The 18,292-nt window shown below is 39.8% G+C and overlaps 1 protein-coding gene across 1 annotated transcript in view; it reads right to left on the bottom strand.

Annotated features, from left to right (window-relative positions):
* LOC100598481 (leukemia-associated protein 1) overlaps nt 1-18,292 on the bottom strand; it is a 434,950-nt gene that overhangs the window by 128,730 nt on the left and 287,928 nt on the right. The window contains exon 3 of the transcript XR_004030176.1: nt 10,451-10,544. The gene's annotated coding sequence lies outside the window, so the exon portion shown is untranslated. The remainder of the gene's footprint in view (nt 1-10,450; nt 10,545-18,292) is intronic.

Here is an 18,292-nt window from a genome sequence, read left to right as displayed (position 1 = left end):
TTCACGTTCGAACTTCTGCTATCTTAATAGGGAAAAAAATTTCATTTTTATTTCAATTCTTTCTAAATCCTTTAACCTTTTCCTGCCCCACAGCTACATATAATCCAAATGGTAGGCACCAACTCCTAGGCCAGTTAGTGAAAGATGCTCACGGAGGGAAAAGGGCTTCATTTCTTTTGAGTTTCTTTGCCTAATTATAAGATTTTCCTATCAGCCAGGATGAGCTCATTCATGCCAAGTATCCTCTTATGCATGGTGAAGCTGAGAGGAAAGACACATGCCTGAATTCAAACTGCAATGAGAAAAAGAGATGGACATCAGGCAGAATCGGAGAAACAAGGTGCCAAGTACAGGAAGCATGATTTTTGGATAAGAATTTACATTTGCCAAATTTGTTCTGCCCTCAATTTCCATCTTCTGCTCTTAAATTAAAATGTCCTTCTTTTCACTCTCAATCAAAATGGGTGGGACTAAGCAAGTTTGAACTCCCACAAGAGACAAGTGACAGGAAAGATGAATTCTTGACCAACTGGAATAATTCTGTTACTTACACCTTTTCCCCTGGGGCGTGCAGGGAAAACGCTAACAGTCTTCTCAGAGCTTCATTCTGTGTGGTTTCCCTGATGCTGTGTGTTTGTTTGTACTCATCACGGTGGGGCATATACTTTCTTCCCTGCTGAAGTTCCAGCTTTCATTTTTCTTTAGCAAGCAACACTTAGTTTGCTGCAGCCTACTGATTATGAGGGTGCACAGACCCAGATGAATCATAGAAGCAGGCAGATGGCACAAATACAAATCCTCTGCATTGTGTCTTACACCCACACTAACCTTCTCATGTGGCCTCTCTTCCCAGCATCCCTTTCCTTCATTACCTCATCCATACCCAAAGGACAATTAGTGCATTCAGGCACTAGAGACAGCTAACTGTACAAGGGAGAGTACAGCAAACAACCTCCTGGTTCCTGGAATCTAGACACAACACAAAGGCAAAAGAATTGAAAACAGTAATCGTATCTGTGGCAAGTGCTGCAGGGTGCCATCCAGATCACTCATCAGGTCCTAAGTATTCATCCCCCAGCTGCCAGGAGTGTTGACTTCTGGTGGCTTAGCTGAGTTCCTTTTTAAGTTATGTCCATGGGCTAAGGGGGCCAACTTTCCCAATGACACCTCCCTCCCAAAGACAGACAGTATCCAATCCAGTACCTGGTCAATGTGTATGTGTTGGGTGGTTTTGGTGGGGTGGGGTGGGGACAGTCAAAGCTGATCTTTCTGCTTAATTTCAGAGCAACTCTGAACCGCCATCCCAGGTCCAAAGCTCACCGTAAGATTGGCAGGGGCTTTTATTTGGACTGCATTGACGTTTGATTTCTCCTTCTGACCTGTCCTTCTCCTATCACCCCCCAAAAGAATTTTCTGTGTACAAATCTTCATCTCAGAACCTATTTGCCACTGAACCTGACCTAAAACAGTAACTCTGACAAATGAATGCATCAAGGTTAGAGGAAACTAGTATTCCAGAAACGTCCACCAAGACTTGAAGCACTCCTTAAGATTCATGGAAAGTTAGGGGGTAGTCTGTGGTGTTACAGAGCCAGCCAAATTGGCCCCACAGTTAGATGGATGCACAAGTTAGGCTCTGGGGAATGACAGGACCTGGGACTGAAGCCAAGATGCCTTGGGCTCTGTCCCAGCATTTCGTCTGTGTGCCCTTACGCAGGGTTTTTAGAGCAGTTCTTCTCAAATGAGCAGTGTTGGAGGACCACTTTCACTTTCAATATATCACAAACCAATTTCTTGTCAAGTACACTAAAATAAACTACAACTCCACACTTCTTAAGTGTGGCCTACACATAGTAACTTCCTTCAAAAGAGCATAGTATGAAAGTAGGGGCAGGGAAGAAGATAACTTTACAGTAAAGAAAACTGGCAAAGACTGCCTCTGCCAGATGACCAAGGTCAACATCAACAACAGTGATAAGTCATGTGCAAAGTATGTAACCTTGATATGATGTGGTGAAAATGGCACTTCAGCTCTCTGGTCTTCCTCCCCCAAACCCATAAGCCCAGTTTAATCATGAGAAAGGCAAATCCCAATTGAAGGACATCCTACAAAACACCTGCCCGATAATTCTTCAAATCTTTCAAAGTCATGGAAACCAAGAAAAGTCTGAGAAATTGTCACAATCAAGAAGAGACATGATGATTAGTGGTAATATGGTATCGCTGGATAGAATTCTGAAAGAGAAAAAGGACATTAGGTTAAAAACTAAGAATATCTGAATAAAGTATGAATTTTAATGAATCATAATGTATCAGTATTGGCTCACTAATTGTAGCTAATGTAATATATTAATTTTACTATCTTACACTATCTATAAGATACTGCAGAGTATGTGCGAACTCTCTGTACTATCTTCTCAATGTTTCTGTTCATCTAAAACTGTTCCCAAAATAAAGTTTATTATAAAAAATAAAACAAATGACAACATACCTGGACTTTTAAAGACATATGAAATACAGGTCTAGATGACTTAAAATTTCTCTGTCAAATTACCATAAAAGTTTTTAAAAACTTACTGTCACTTTCTATATTCCAACCACCAGGAGTAAGTGGTTCTCAGACTGGCTTCGGTCTGTTGACTATCTTTGAGGAACTCTCAATTTGACTCTAGGGTTCAGTTTCCTCATCAGTAAAATGGGAGCATAGGGCTATAGGATCAGATTCCCCTCTGGATAGCCTCTGGATAGCCTCTGAAGTGCTGTGCTGAGTGATTGATCACCTTCTGCAAAAACAGCAGGTGCTCAGAATCAGATGCCTGGAATCAAGCCCCCTTCCATGACGATGACATGAGGCCCTCACTATCCAGCATTGTGAACAGCTGTCCTCTCCCTAAACCTCTTGAACTCCAGTAATACAAAGGCTACTGTCTCTGGCATTTTTTTTTTTCCAATACAGAACAAGAAAAGAGGGAAAACATAAAAATAATGCTATGTGTTCAGGCTGTCACAGATGGTCCCCAAGCCAGGGTGCTGAGTGTTCTTTTTCTCTCTCTCACTTGGAACCCCAGAAACCCAAGAGAAGACTCTGGTGCCGGGAGACTGATGGAGTTGCAACCCAGCTGTGGGCCAGGAACCACAGCGCTGTCTGCAGACCATGAATTGTCATAGTACAGACAGGGCACAGTATGAAAGAAGACACATCACATATGGGGAAGCTGATAAAATAATTAGAAGACAAACCTTCCAACGAGCAAGAAAGAAAAAAAAATGGCAGTTGAAAAACAGATGGTGGCAACCTGTCCCATTGAATAGGTTTTTGAGATGTGAGTGGTAGGTTTTAAAACAACCCAAGGAGATAATTATACCTCTGAGATGGCCAGAGATTATTCAACTTCTTGTGGATCTTGGAAAGCCAAGAGCTGATGCCCACAACTAAAGCCCCAAGAAACAGGATGCACACAGAGCAAAGGCCAACAGGGAATTGGAACGAAGAACACTGGTCACCACTCAGGCTCCATGAGTGAGATGAAGGATATTTAAATATTGTAACTTGGAAGGAATTTAAGTATTGAAACACTTTGGGAGGCCGAGGCGGGCGGATCACAAGGTCAGGAGTTCGAGGCCGGCCTGACCAACATGGTGAAACCCCGTCTCTACTAAAAATACAAAAATTAGCCAGGCATGGTGGTGCACACCTGTAGTAATCCCAGCTACTCAGGAGGCTGAGGCAAGGGAATCACTTGAACCCGGGAGGCAGAGGTTGCAGTGAGTTGAGATCACACCACTGCACTCCAACTTGCAACAGAGCAAGACTCCATCTCAGATAAATAAATATTGAAACTCTTATTCCATGTGTCATACATATGTTACCTTCTACTAATTATATATTATTTCCTATTACTTAAACTTCTACTACAAAACTCTGTGGTCCATCTCCTAGCAAAAGAGTCCATCTACGTATTTGACCCATATTTTAGAAATTCTTGGAGATGGAATGTTTCAGCAAAAGTAATATTTCATAATAGTAACGTATTGGCATAAGAGTGACATACTGGCATAAGAGTAGTATATTGGCAATGTCATGTTACTTGTTTTAATAAATAATCTCAGAATCCCAGTGACTTAACACATAAAGTATGGTTCTGCACAGGTCAGCAATAGGGGCTCTGCTCCAGGTGGTCTTTCAGGAAGCAGGCTTCTCCCATGCTGTGGCTCCTCCATTTTAAACACAAACCAGCAGAAATGGGTAGGGAAAGTAGAAAAGGGAGAAAGCCACCCACTCTTACCTGCCTTGGCCTAGAAATGACACACTGCTTTGCTCAAATTGCATTGGCAGGAACTAGTCACATGACCTCACCAGATACAAGAAGGCTGGGAAATAGTTTGACCCTGTGCCCAGGAAAAAGAAATAGGATTGATGAGCACTGAGATGATTGCCAGGAGTAATCATAAGAGGCACACTCAGAAAGCTGCCCAAACATGTTGGTCTTCAATAGTTTCACAAGGCTCAGAGAATGAAATGTTCTGAAAACATGGGCACTGTCTAGACAACTTTCTTATTAGCACCTGAGTCAGTGCCCCACCTGTTAGCACTTATTCACAGGATTAAAAGTGTGGGTTCTGAAGTTTGACTGCCTTTACTCAAATCTGGCTTCTGCTTCTTGCCTCCTATGTAACCAATCTGGGATAAGTTAAACCTCCTCTTTGCAGCTTGGTTTTCTCCTTTTCACTTAGATATTGGTACAAAGGATAAGGATATTGTTACTTGTTTCAGAGGACTGTTAAGTTTAAATGAGATAATTCTCATAAAACACTTCACATGGTGCCCAATGCATAATGATTTCTTAACATTTGTTAAATACTTCTTACATACCAGGGAGTACCATAAGTGCTTTATATTAATAAACTAACTTAATGCTCACAAGAACCCACAGAAGTTGGAATAGTTTCCTCCATTTTAGACACAGAAAAAGAGGCCCAGAAGAGTTAACCAGTCCAAAGTGATACAACCAGTGAGTAGAAGAAAAAAATTAGTAACCCAGGCATCCTGGCTTCAAAGCTAAATTGTTTCACCCTATCATCACCTGCCTTTCAATAAATATCCCCTATTTACTTGCTATTAGCACCTTTATTGAGGTGTAAATGATATAAAATAATGTACTTATATAAGAACAATCTGATAAGTTTGACATTATACATAGACATATACCTGTAAAACTGTCACCACAATCAAGATTATTAACATATCCATCATCCCAAGACGTTTTTCTAGCCCCTTTGAAATCCTTTTCTTCCACTACTCTCCACTCCCCCTATCCCCAGGCAACTACTTATCTGCTGTCACTATGAATGTCTGAATTTTCTAGATTTGTGCATAAATAAAATCATACAGTATGTCATTTTTATCTGCTTCTATCAGTATAATTACATTGAATTTCACTTGTGTTGCATGTGCTAATAGTTCATTTACTTTACTGATAAGTATCCCATTGTATAGCTATACCACAGTTTGTTTATCCATTCATCTATTGATGGACACTGATGGACATTTGGGTTGTTTCTAGTTTTTGACTATTACAATAAAGCTTCTATGAATAATCATGTTCAGTCCTTGTATAGACACATACTTTGATTGCTCTTCAGTAAATACCTGTAAAATGACTGGGTTATTTGCTATCTATATGTTTAGCTTTTAAAGAAACTAACTATTTTCTAGAATGATTGTACCATTTTACACATCCATCAGCAGTAGATGAGAGTTCCAGTTGCTTCCCACCCTCGACTTGCCATGGTCAGTCTTTATTCTAACAGATGTGTAGTGCTATCTCAGTGTGGTTTTAATCTGCCCCTAAGGAATAATGATATTGAACATTTTTAATGCATTTATCTGCCATCCATATGTCCTTTCTGGTAAAGTACCTGTTCAAATATTTTGCCCTATTTTACCGGTTTATTTGTTCTCTTATTACTGTGTTAAGGGAATTCTTTATATATTCTGTATGCAAATCTCTTATTAGATATGTGATTTGAAAATATTTTCTTCCAGTAGGTAGATATTCTTCATTTTCTTAAGTTTCTTGCAAAGAGTAGAGGTTCTTAATTTGAATGAAGTCCAATTTATATTTTTTTCTTTTATGGTTTATTCTTTTGGTATGGGATTTATAAACATTTTTCCTAATACCTTGTCACAAAGATGTTCTCTTCTGTTTCCTTCTAGAAATTTTATATTTTTAGATCTTGAAAGTAGGCCTATGATCTCTTTTGGATTTGGATATGTTGCAAGGTTTGAATCAAAGGAGTTTTCTGCTTTTTTTTTCCTGTTTTTATGAATGGATGATCAATTGTTAAGAAGGCTATGCTTTCTCTGTTGAAGTGCCTTTAAACCTTTATAAAAGTCAATTGACCAGATACATTAGATTTATGTTTCCATTATATCTACTTATATATTGTCCATCTTGATACCATTACCACACTACCTTGATTATAATAGTTTTATGTCTCAAAATTAGGTAGTATGAGTCCCCCAACTTTGTTGTCTTTCAAAATTATCTTGGCTATTCTAAGTCCTTTGCATTTCTATATAAATTTTAGAATCATCTTATCAACTTCTACCAAAAAAAAAAAAAGAAAAAAGAAAAAAAAAGCCTTCTGGGATTTTCACTGGGAATGCTTTGAATTTATACATCAATTTGGAGACAATTAACAATACTGATTCTTTCATTCCAAGAATTCAGCATATTGTTCCATTTATTTATATCTTCTTTAGTTTTTCTTAGCAATGTTAAGTAGTTTACAACAGGGATCCCCAGCCCCTGGGCCATGTGGACCAATACTGGTTCATGGCCTGTTAGGAACCAAGCCACACAGCAGGAGGTGAGTGGCGGGCAAGCAAGGGAAGCTTCATCATATTTACAGCTGCTCCCCACTGCTCACATTACTGCCTGAGCTCTGCCTCCTGTCAGATCAGCGGCAGCATTGGAGCCTCATAAGAGCGCAAACCCTATTGTGAACTGCACATGGGAGGAATCTAGGTTGCATGCTCCTTATTAGAATCTAATGCCTGCCTGATGATCTGTCACTGTCTCCCATTAACCCCATATGCGGTCCCATATGAGCTTGTAGGAAAACAAGCTCAGGGCTTCCACTGATTCTACATTATGGTGAGTTGTAAAATTATTTCATTACATATTATAATGTAATAATAATAGAAATAAATTGCAAAATGAATATAATGTGCTTGAATCATCCTGAAACCATCCCCTGACTGCCCTTGGTCTGTGGAAAAACTGTCTTCCACAAAACCTGTCCTTGGTACCAAAAACATTGGGGACTGCTGGTTTACAATATACAGATATTGCAATTATTTTTAACAACTTCTTTTATATCCATATTATTTCTCTATACAGATTATATCTAAAAGTAGCAGGTCACTAAAACTTCTCTTGTGTCTTCACTGGGCCTCCATTTCCTCATCTGTGAAGACAGAATAAAAACAACTGCTGCCAAAGTTGGGCACAAAATTGCATGTGTAAGGCACCTAACATTTGCGCCTATTGCACAATGCTGCTGGTCTGATTACAGCGTTAATAAGTTTTGTTTAATAAAAGGATGAAGAGGGAAATAGAGGAGTCATAAGGATGAAGCAACAAAGTGTGGGTTCAAAGCGAGAGGCATCCAATCTGATAAGACTGAGCCTAAAAAAAAAAAAAAATGACCACAGCAGCACTAATTGCTCAGAAATTAACCCCAAGACTCAGATAGCCAAATAAGGTGGTGTGGTGGAAGCAGTTGTAATGCTCCTGGCTAGACAGAGAATACATAGTAAGAATCTGTTGTGTGCACGTACATTAAGAAATTAACAGGTGATGTTCCAGTTATAGGAATGGGAGAAATCAACAGAAATTTAGCCAGGAAAGGAGCTTGAATATGTAGCACTGAATACCCTCTGCATATCTGGGTAGGCTGTAACCTTGTCCATGTCCAGATAAGAACTAAATAAAGCTGACTCGTGATGCTTCTTAACCTCTCTATTCATCTGCTGATACAAGGGAGTCCATGACCCACCAGGAAAGTGGGCTCCACCCACTCAGAGTGGGCACTGATAACAAAACACCCAGCAAAATGCTAAGTGCATAGCAACCTACAAGAAACTCTTAGTTGACCAACGGTGAAAACATTTATAATCAGGGTTCTGAATTTTTTATTGATTGGTGGGTGTGCAGAGAATAGATTTATTAATCAAGGTAATTAGCACTTGCTACCACAACAAGCAAACCAGGAATCTCAGAGGCTTAGCAGGATAAAGGTTACTTTGACAGGACATAAAGTTGCTGTTTGTTTGGCAGTGCTCCTGCAACTCACAGCTACACCATCTGGAACACATGGCCTCCAAGGTTGCCATACCCGAAAAAGAGAGCCACAGAGGAATCACACTGGCTTTTCACTGCCTCAACTCAGAAGATCTGCTCACACCCATTGGCCAGAACAAATCACATGGCCCTGAACTAACTGCTAGGGAGACTGGGGCATATAAAAATGCACACCATAAGCACTAACTCTCTCTCCTGCAGAAAGAACTAGGTTCTTTCCCCCACTCCACTCCATTTTTCTCCTGCAGAAGTGGTAGGGAGCAAACAGATAAGCTGTTTAAGCAACGGGTCTGCTGTGAGGTGTGTTACACGGCCAGGGGTGAAAAAAAATATGAAAATCTGGCCATGGTGATGGAGACAGCTCAGTATTTATGGAAGGAATTTTGGAGCACTGCTCTCAATGACAGTGTTCCTGTACCCAAATCTTCACACCCAAAAAGCTCTGGATATGTTCCAGTGTACTGAACATGTAACCAAGGGGTGGAAATAGGAAGGATCACACTTGTCATCATGCCCAGTGACCCACTGGGGGATTTTTGTCCTTCCTGCCCCCATAATTCTGGGTTCTGCAGGCTTTGACCGTAGAAGGGCACATTTTTGCCAGAGGACACAGCAAGTGTCCCACTGAGCTATAATTTATGATTGTTGACAAGGCATGTTGGACTCCTAGTGTCCAGGAATCAGCAGGCAAAAAGGGTAGTCAACATATCATTTTATTATATGTCTGCAGGATCTGTAGTTATATCCCCTTTTTCACTCCTGATATTGATCATTTGTGTTCTTTTTTTCTTGATCAGTCTAGCTATGGTTCTATCAATTTTCTTGATCTTTTCAAGAATCAATTTTACTCCTATCTGTGTCTTTATACTTAAACTGCATCTCTTATAACCAACATAGTTCCTCTAATGTTGTTTTCTATTTTGTTGATATCTATTCCTACCTTAATTAGTTCTACTCTTCTACTGCATTGGGATTTAACTTATTCTAATCTTTTTGGCTTTTTAAGGTAGACTTAGGTCATTAATTTAGACTTTTCTTCTTTTCTAATACAAGCACATAAAAATATAAATATTCCTTTAATTACTGTAGTAACAGTTGCTTTAAAATCTACATCTATTAATTCCAATATCTAGGTCATCTCAAGATTGATCTTCATCGATTATATTTTTTCAGAATAGGTCAGAAATCTGGTTCCTGTTCTTTGTATGTTGGGCAATTCTGGATGGTTTCCTGGATATTGGGAATGTTTTGTTAGGGAGATTCTGCATTTCTGTTACACTTCTCCCAATGAGTGTGGTGTTTTTGTTTTGGCAAAACTGCAAACTCTGTCTTTTGGGCAGTAGCTCTTATCTCAGTTAGGTCATTGACCTTTTACTGAGCTGCTTGCAGTGTGCCACATGCACACAAAGTTTGGGACTCAGCCAGAAAGTTGGGCACCTGATGCATGGAATTTGGGGCTCCCCTCTCTGGCACTCTTCTTTTAGAGGTTTCCTCTCACTTTCTTCTGGCTCTGGCTGCTCTCAACTCTTTCTTCTAGTTCATCAGGCCAGAAAGACTATGGGCATTGTCTAAGGCCTGCTCTTAAGCTAAAAACCATAAATAGGGGAAGACACACCTTGTCTTATCCTTTCACACATGTGCCAACTAATCCCCATAATCTGCTTACAGTTACTCACTTTCTGATGCCTTCAGATAGTTGCTCTTTGTATTGTTTATCTGTGGTCAATCTGGTAGCAATTTAGCCATCCCAGGAGTGAAAATAAGTATGCATATTTTAAAGTAACAATTAGGCATAAGACATTTAAGTGTGTGAGTTAACTTTCTGTGTTCATTTTTCCACAGTAAGAAAACTTAGAGGAGCAAAAGAACACAAGATAGCTTGGAAGTGGAGAATGAAAGTTTCTGGAAATTGAGGAAACACAGAAAAGGAGGTAGAGGTACCACGACAGCATAATTACGGGTTGAGTTGATTCTCGGTCCAATCTGGCAAGAGTGATGAAGGTTACTGGTAAATATGTGGAGAGCCACATGCTGTGCTCCATACCTGCTGTTTGTCCCCCAGCCCCACTCTCCACTCTCACCTGCTGTCTGCCCTGGAGGCCAATCTATACGAAAACTGTGTCAAGGGTTCTCTTTTCCTCTGGCTTCCATTTGCATTCAACCAGTGAAGAATACCTGCAGGAGATTAAAGGGAGGAAGGAAAGTAAGGTCAGGATATTTTTCCCCCAAGATCTCTCCCTGGTAGGTTTCTGTGAGTTGATTGCATTCCTCCACCAAAGGCCACATTTTCTATCAGGCAGCCCTCTCAAAAACCTCTCTAGGTGCTGGTAAACACTCCTTTCCTTCCACCCTTCTGGCTTAGTGTTGGTAATGGCCCTCTACTGGGGCGATGCAACATCCCTTGTTGCTTTTCCTAAATCCTGCGCACACTTTTGTAAACAGTTCCTTTATTAAACTCTTCCCAGCATGAGTGCACCATCTGTTTCCTGCCAGGATCCTGATGGATAGAGCACGCTCAGAAAAACAACTTTAACAAGGCCTTAGAAACAGGATGGTAAAATATCAGCCCACTGTCAAGGAGGAGAGAACACATTAAATATCTCCAAAATAATAACTCATAAGCTTTATTCACATGTATTGTCTAATTTAATGCATTTAATAACACTCAGATTACATAGGTAATGATACCATTTCCATTTAAAGTTGAGAAAATTGAGAATCTAAAGCAGGTGGGCCACTGGGATTCCCTGACCTTCTTTAGGCTATAAATCCTCTTATCTCCCCACTACCCCTAACCCATTTCATTCAGACAACACACACCACCAATGCTGAAATGTAGAGCTCTCCAACTTCTGGGGCAGCCGAGACATTTTTAAAGTCCTTGAAGCCCAGGAAGGGTGTGGTCATCCCAACTTTGCTCGGCTTCTGTTAAAATCCAAATGCTAGAAAAATAGTCCATGGTAAATTCAGCTAGTTTGGAGACCTGAGCATATTGTTCAGAGACCCCTCTTGCATTTATTTTAAAGAAACTATTTTTAAAAACTAAAATACAATATGGGAGTTGTAGTGTGTACAGCTAACTAAAGTATTCCTTAAACATCACTCCAGGGCTCCACAGGAGTTCCCAAGCTTCAGGTTGTGAAACTCATGATACAGAATTTAAGTCAGCAGAATAGATTAAGACCTCAGGCTCTGGGAATGGGCAGATCTGAGTTCCTTTACAACATTTCCTAGCAGCCATATTCTAGGCAAGCTGCATAATTTTTCTTATCTTCAGTTTTCTCATCTGTAAAATGGAGATAATAATAATACCTATATCATAATGTTAAATAAATTAAATAAGCTCAGGCATTTTAAGTGCTTAATACAGAGCCTGGCTCACTATAATCACTCAATAAAATACAGCCGACATTAATATTCAGATTCAAATTCACAGCAAAGATTCATCTTATTATAATATGGCATGTAAATATTAAAAGAAAAATGTCTTTAAATCCTTTTAGACACATATTAAAGCTTCCCAATTGGGAATTTACAAAGAAATAGCCTTAAGAGTATCCAACATTGCTCCCATTTCCATTTCAATAAAAGACTCCAGAAGTTGCTGGTCCTCTAAATAAGCCTTGTCATTTCCTTAAGTAAACTTTCTGTACCACTGGGTATAAAATGTAACAGAAAGCTATGTGCTCAATTTATTTTATAGTTTCTTACTTATTGTTTTCCATTTCCTGTTTCAAAGCTGTAAACGTTCCTTAAACTGCAGCTAAAATTATTATTGTCATTGAATTACCTAATTTCTTAGTGTAGAGTCTGGACTGGAGGGCACTCCATCCCCCAGTGAGCTACAAACAGGCATGTTGCTAAGCAAGGGCTGTGAAGTTCACTCTTGCACGTGGTTCTGACTTTGCCATTTGATGCAGGTGGGTTCTTTCTGCAAATTGCTCATTAGAAAATCTGGATCCAGATTTTAACCATGGAAGTTATTCTAGAAATATTTAAGGATTGATCGATCCACCAGAAATGGGAACATTTTTACCATATTTGGTCATCTTCCACAGGGAGACCAGAGTTCCCCCTTGTAAAGGCTTTCAACCTATTAAATATTTTATCTCCAAATTCCAGTGAGTCTTTGGAAAAACCTCCAATCTATCCTTCCCCCTTCAGTCAAGGCCAGGATCATGGAGCCCCGCCCTCTAAGATTGGCCCATGGAAAGCTCAAGGAAGCATACTCCTCAGACATCAGTGTCCAGGCACAAGCAAGGCCTTCTGGGGACATCATTCCATGGAGATGCAAGGCCAACGTCTAATCTGTTCCAAGAATCAGAACCTAGTTAATGTCTCTCACACACTCCTCTAGAAATGACCATAAAGTTAATGCCATAATCAAATATTTGGTTTTTTTTGTTTATTAGATTGTTTTGTGCCTCCTTTATAATCAATCTCTATTCTGAAAAATGAGAAGTAAACTGCAGCTGTTGGGATTTTCTGCAGATGGTCTCCCAGATGGACAGCAAGGTCCCCAGCATAAGACTCTATACACTTATGATAATTTTTGTCAGCCATAAACAGATATAATCTCAACCACAATGACTTTAGGCATCTTAAGGCTTCAATCAAATAAGTTTAGATGTCCAAGTATTCAATTTTTATTTAAAATGTCACTAGAACTTCAACAACTCTGAAAACCAATCTTTCATCTTTCCTTAATAGTACCACTGGCTGATCAGACAGACAGGACTCCTGATATTCTAGGTATAAAGGTTACTAAACTGTTAGACAAACTGTCTTCAGCGAAAAACAGGTTTCAGTTTTCAGTAACCCAAAATAGCATACCACCGCGGCCACTGTGATCTTAGGTAGATCCACCACCAGTGAGGGAATCACTAAAAAAAAATGGACAGAGTAGTGTTGCCTCAAGCCCTGTGAGCCACCAAGCCTTGATGCCAGAAAGTCTGGATATCATGCAAAGTAGCTGGAAAGCAGGCTACCTGTTGCATGATGGTGAACTGATGGCATCATCAGGCATTCTGCCCTCCCCACCACAATCTAAATATCAGCAGATGGAATAAATTCGGCGCCAGTGCTGAAGTGGCTCCAACTGTCTCCATCATCAGACACACCCCCTGGCCCTGGCCACTGGAAGGTGCCCCAGAGAGAGCAGGTGGGGCTTCTGCTCTCTAAATACAGGAGGCCCTTTCAGCTTCTGCTCTAAGCTCCTTTTAAACCACCACTGGAGATTGGAAAAATCAAAACTTCACGGCAGTGATAAGAGCACTGAAAAGAAGCAGATTTCCTGAGTCTTGAAAGGAAGGGGCATTGGAAGATAATATTTTTCTCACTGCTCCGCCTGTGTTTTCTTAGGCCCAGCTAAATCCAAGGCGGTCTCTCCCAGACCTAGGTTCTCTGGAGGACCGCGTGCAGGCAGCTGCCGAGGGAACAAGGAAACTTGCTGCCCAAAATGTGTAGCTGAGAGTCCAAGAAAAGGACACAAAACCCTCAGGAAGAAGGTGTGTAATATTTTTGTTGAATCAAATCATTATTGTGTAAGGGGAAAAAAGACACACATAAAAGGCTATTTAGTGTTTGGCAAAAAGGGGGAAAAAAGAGCTTTCTGTGTTCAGTACAAACTCACTTCAAGGGAGCTGTAGATCAAATTACCAGCCTGTGACATGTGGAGATTGGCTGAGCAGCGGGCTGACGGTAACTCAAATTCCAAAGCTTCTGGACTGTTCCCGAGCCCATAAACTACACAGAAAATGTTTGCTGAATTATTTTCAGTTGCAACAGCTGCTATAACAACTCAGAGAATTTTAATATGTATATACAGGGCTGGTGAGTAACCACTTCAAATATTCTGCAATGGGGTCTCATCTTCCCTTTCAATCCTTTTAGGTGGAGGTGCTAGAGCTGCTGTGAGGGGCCCAGAAAAATGAATGGGCATGGGTGCATGTTCAGGGGTTCACACAAGGAGTAGAATTAGAACTGGAATTCCGAGGGGAAGATCCACAGGAGGAAAAGAAATGTATCTTTTCACAATAAACATATACGTATGCATGACTTTTATAATTCAAAAAGTGAATTTTTTAAAAAATCTGGATAAACCCCATATATCATCATGATGAAGAAAGTATCGGATAAAAAAGGTTCTGAAATTAATTTGAATTTAACAAGTGAGTTTGCGATTTAATTTACTAAGAGGTGAGTACATGAGTGGCATTACAGAGTCTACAGACAAGGTTTGGTTGGCACCTGTGTTTATGGACCTCTTGTAATAAATCAAGGGAATATGGGGATGAGGCCCAGGCTGTACTGGAGCAGGGATTGCAATTGCCAGACAGTACAGGTAAGGACTTATTTATTCATTTGGGCTGGCACAGGGCTTTAAAGCATTGGAATCTGAATGTCTTTAAGTGGGAATGCACCCTTCATTGTGGCAGCAACCACCACACATCTTTATTCTACATCCTGGATTTGCACATCCACATGCATGGTCCCTAAGGCATTTGAGTTTCCAACACCTGCTGTCCAACCCCATCACTTCCATTTCTGATCAGGAAGTCAAATATCAGGATATCAGTGAATGAGAAAGGAGAAAACTGTGTTGGAAAGTAAATGAAACAAATTAACAGAATAACAAAATTGATAAGCACCATTCCAGCAGTATATCAGTTTGTTGGGGCTGCCCTTAACAAAGCATCACAACTGGGTGACTTAAACAACAGAAATGTATTTTCTCGCAATTCTGGAGGCTGGAAGTCCAAGATCAAGGTGTTGACTGGCAGGGTTGGTTTCCTCTGAGCCTGTCTCCTTGGCTTGCAGATGATCGACTTCTCCGCATGTCTTCATGTGGTCTTTCCTTTACGCATGCATATCTGCATCCTAATCTCCTCTTCCTGTAAGGACTTCAGTCATATTGGATTAGGGCCCACCCATATGACCTCCTTTTCCCTTCATTACCTTTTTAAAGGCCCTGTCTCTAAATACAGTCACATTCTGAGGTATTGGGGGATAGGACTTCAACATACAAATGGTCGGTAGGTTACTATTCAAAGAAGAAAAAGTTGTCTATACTCTCTCTCTCTCTCTCTCTTTCTCTCTCTCTCTCTCTCTCTCTCTTTATATATATATATATGTAGGCAATATTGGCCCATGAAAACATTCCCCCTACAAAACCTTCTTTAGCCAAACCAACCCATAATAAATCATAATACAGAGATTCACAAACTCTTCCACTTACACTCCTGGGAGTCTTAGAGGATGTCTCAAAACAGCCTTCAATAAGCGTAAAATTCCTTTGGCATCTCTCTTTTGCAAGCTATTCCAAAATATACCCATGTTTATTTTAATATAAAAGTAACTTCCCTCAAGTCTACTCACACTTTAGGAAATTGCACTATGTTCTGCCTGTGGCTTTGTGTTCTCTTTGACAAACCATATCCAGGCCTAGGGTTAACCACTAAGCCCCATTCCCCTCTCTGCAGCAGGGGTGTAGAGAGGGGATCTCCTGTTGTCTTCCTGCCTCAGAGCCACACCCGTCCTGGGCCATTAGAAATTTCTCCTGCAGATCTCCTGCCATTGCACTTGGTATTTCTGTTATTGTTGTTTTCATGAGAATTTCAATGGCAAGATGGAAAAGGGCAAATCTCTCCATTTTAGATTATCACGTAATTTATGAGAGGACTATGAGTTTAATGTTAATATGAGTTTTTTGGGAACCAACAGTGAAGGTGTGAGGTATCTGACAAGGGGTCTAGGCAGGTGACCAGAGAGAACACAAGCTCTTACATCTCATCATCTTGGCCAATATATACAGGCTGCTCCTTTCCCCAGCCAGCATCCAGGACCAGAGGCATTACCTGGTTTTATAAAATAGTAAAGACATAAATTTTATAAAGCAGTAAACAATAAAAATATAAAATAAGAACTAAAAATTTACAACAAAAATACAGAAAAACAGATAATAATATAAATATACTCAAGACCAAAAATTGAAAAACAGATAATAAAGATAAAAATTGTTTTGTTTTTGTTTGTATTTTCTAACTTTTACCATGAAAATGTTCAAACCAACAAAAAAGTTGAACAGTGAAATCAATGCCTATATATCTTTCATTTCAATTCAGTAATTGTTAATATTTTACCTCATTTACTTTGTCCATCTCTCTCATGAATGGCCTAAGGATAAGGATATTCTCCTACATAACCCTGATACCATTACCACACCTAAGAAAGTGAACCATTATTCCAGTTCATATTCAAATCTCCACAATTGTCCTAAGAATATCTTTGCTTGCTGTGTTTTGTTTTGTTTTGTTTTTGTACCAGCATCTAATCCAGGTTCCGAAGTTGCTTGTGGTTAATTCTTGTTCCCTTTTACTCTAGGACGGTCTCACCCTATCTTTTGTTCCCCCCATACCATTGGCTCTCTTTGGATTTGTCTGAATGTGTCCCTATGCTATTGTGTAACTTTTTCTCTGTCCCCTGTACATAGGAAAAAAAAGAACTTTTTAAAGGTGGATTAAAAATATATGAAAAAGGTTAACCCTAAGGCAGCATTAAAGAAAATAATTATTAAATGTAATTAAGCAAGTAGAATACAAAAATAAGAAAAAGAATGGAAAATATTGGACAATAGAACTTACCTTAGAAATAATTTTTAGCAATAAAAATTTCAGAATGATAAATTTAAAAGGAACTAAAACTTTGGGTATAAAACTGGATAACATAAGAATGAAAATCTAATTTAATAAAAGGAAAAGGTCTGAGAACATGTATATTTATAAAAGGGGGATAATAATAGGCCTACACGTATTAACATACAGTGAATGCTTAGAGCAGTGCCTGGTACATTCTGATGGCTATATAACTGTTTTCTATGATTGTCATCATCATCATCACCACCACATAAAATGGATATTGAAAAGCAAAAGTTACAACAGGAAACCTAAAGTATTTATGAGGAAATAAAGAGAATATTATAATGAGCAAGAATAAAAATCCTCAGTCAGTAAAACACTTCCATTGAACCCCCACACAATTCACAACATTGTCATTCAGGAGAGGAAAAGGGGGTAAATGCCCTGGAAAAGTCCACCAGCCTCCTGGTGACAGGTAAGGGTCTGGGAATTTGCACCTGTGTCCATACACTTCTGTGTACCTATCACAAATGACAGCAACTGTTTTAGAGCAAAGGACACATCACCACGTGAACATCTCAGAAATGACAAGAGGCTGGGTCACTTGTGAGGGCCTCCCACACGAGCACAAATTTTGCACCACCCACCCACAGTTGCTGCCATGCCAGGCCAGGAAGAGTCCCAGCCACTAGAAGAGAAGGAAGACATGCATCTGCACTCCTGCATACCTAGGGGCTGCTTCCCACCACTAAGAAAGCATTCTCTTGGAAAAAAAAAAAATAGAATGTGGAGATCTAAGACATTCAACTTTTTGAGGCTTTCCCCAGGTTTGTCCATATAACAAAAGAAAATCTCCACATAGAGATTTTGAAATTGCTTCCAAATTCATAAGTTGTGGTAGTTACTCCCTTCTCTCCTACACCTGATCATCCTTCTCCAACAACACAAACACACACACACACACACACACAGCCCTCCCAACCTCTCGACACTCTGATAGCTCTTAGTCCCTAGAGTGTGGCCTTTGTCTCTCTTCTCCTCTACTGCTAACCTGTTAAGGGTCAATTATAGAGCACAAGCTTTGGGGACCAATCCATAAATTTGCAAAGCTGGCCACTTGTTTAAAAACAACAACAATCTTAGATAAATTTGTTTTGGCTTCAAGTTTCCCCAAATTCTTTGGTCCACACATGATTGTTAACAGATCACAAAACTTTCTGGAGGAAGAAAGTGTTCTAGCTGGAATGATGACAGTCACACAGCTTCCCAAAAGTTCTGAGGAGAAGC

Source organism: Nomascus leucogenys, chromosome 5 (genome assembly GCF_006542625.1).
Source record: "Nomascus leucogenys isolate Asia chromosome 5, Asia_NLE_v1, whole genome shotgun sequence".
NCBI lineage: Eukaryota > Metazoa > Chordata > Mammalia > Primates > Hylobatidae > Nomascus > Nomascus leucogenys.
Note: the sequence above shows the minus strand (reverse complement) of the source record. Positions and strands in the feature narration are given on the sequence as shown.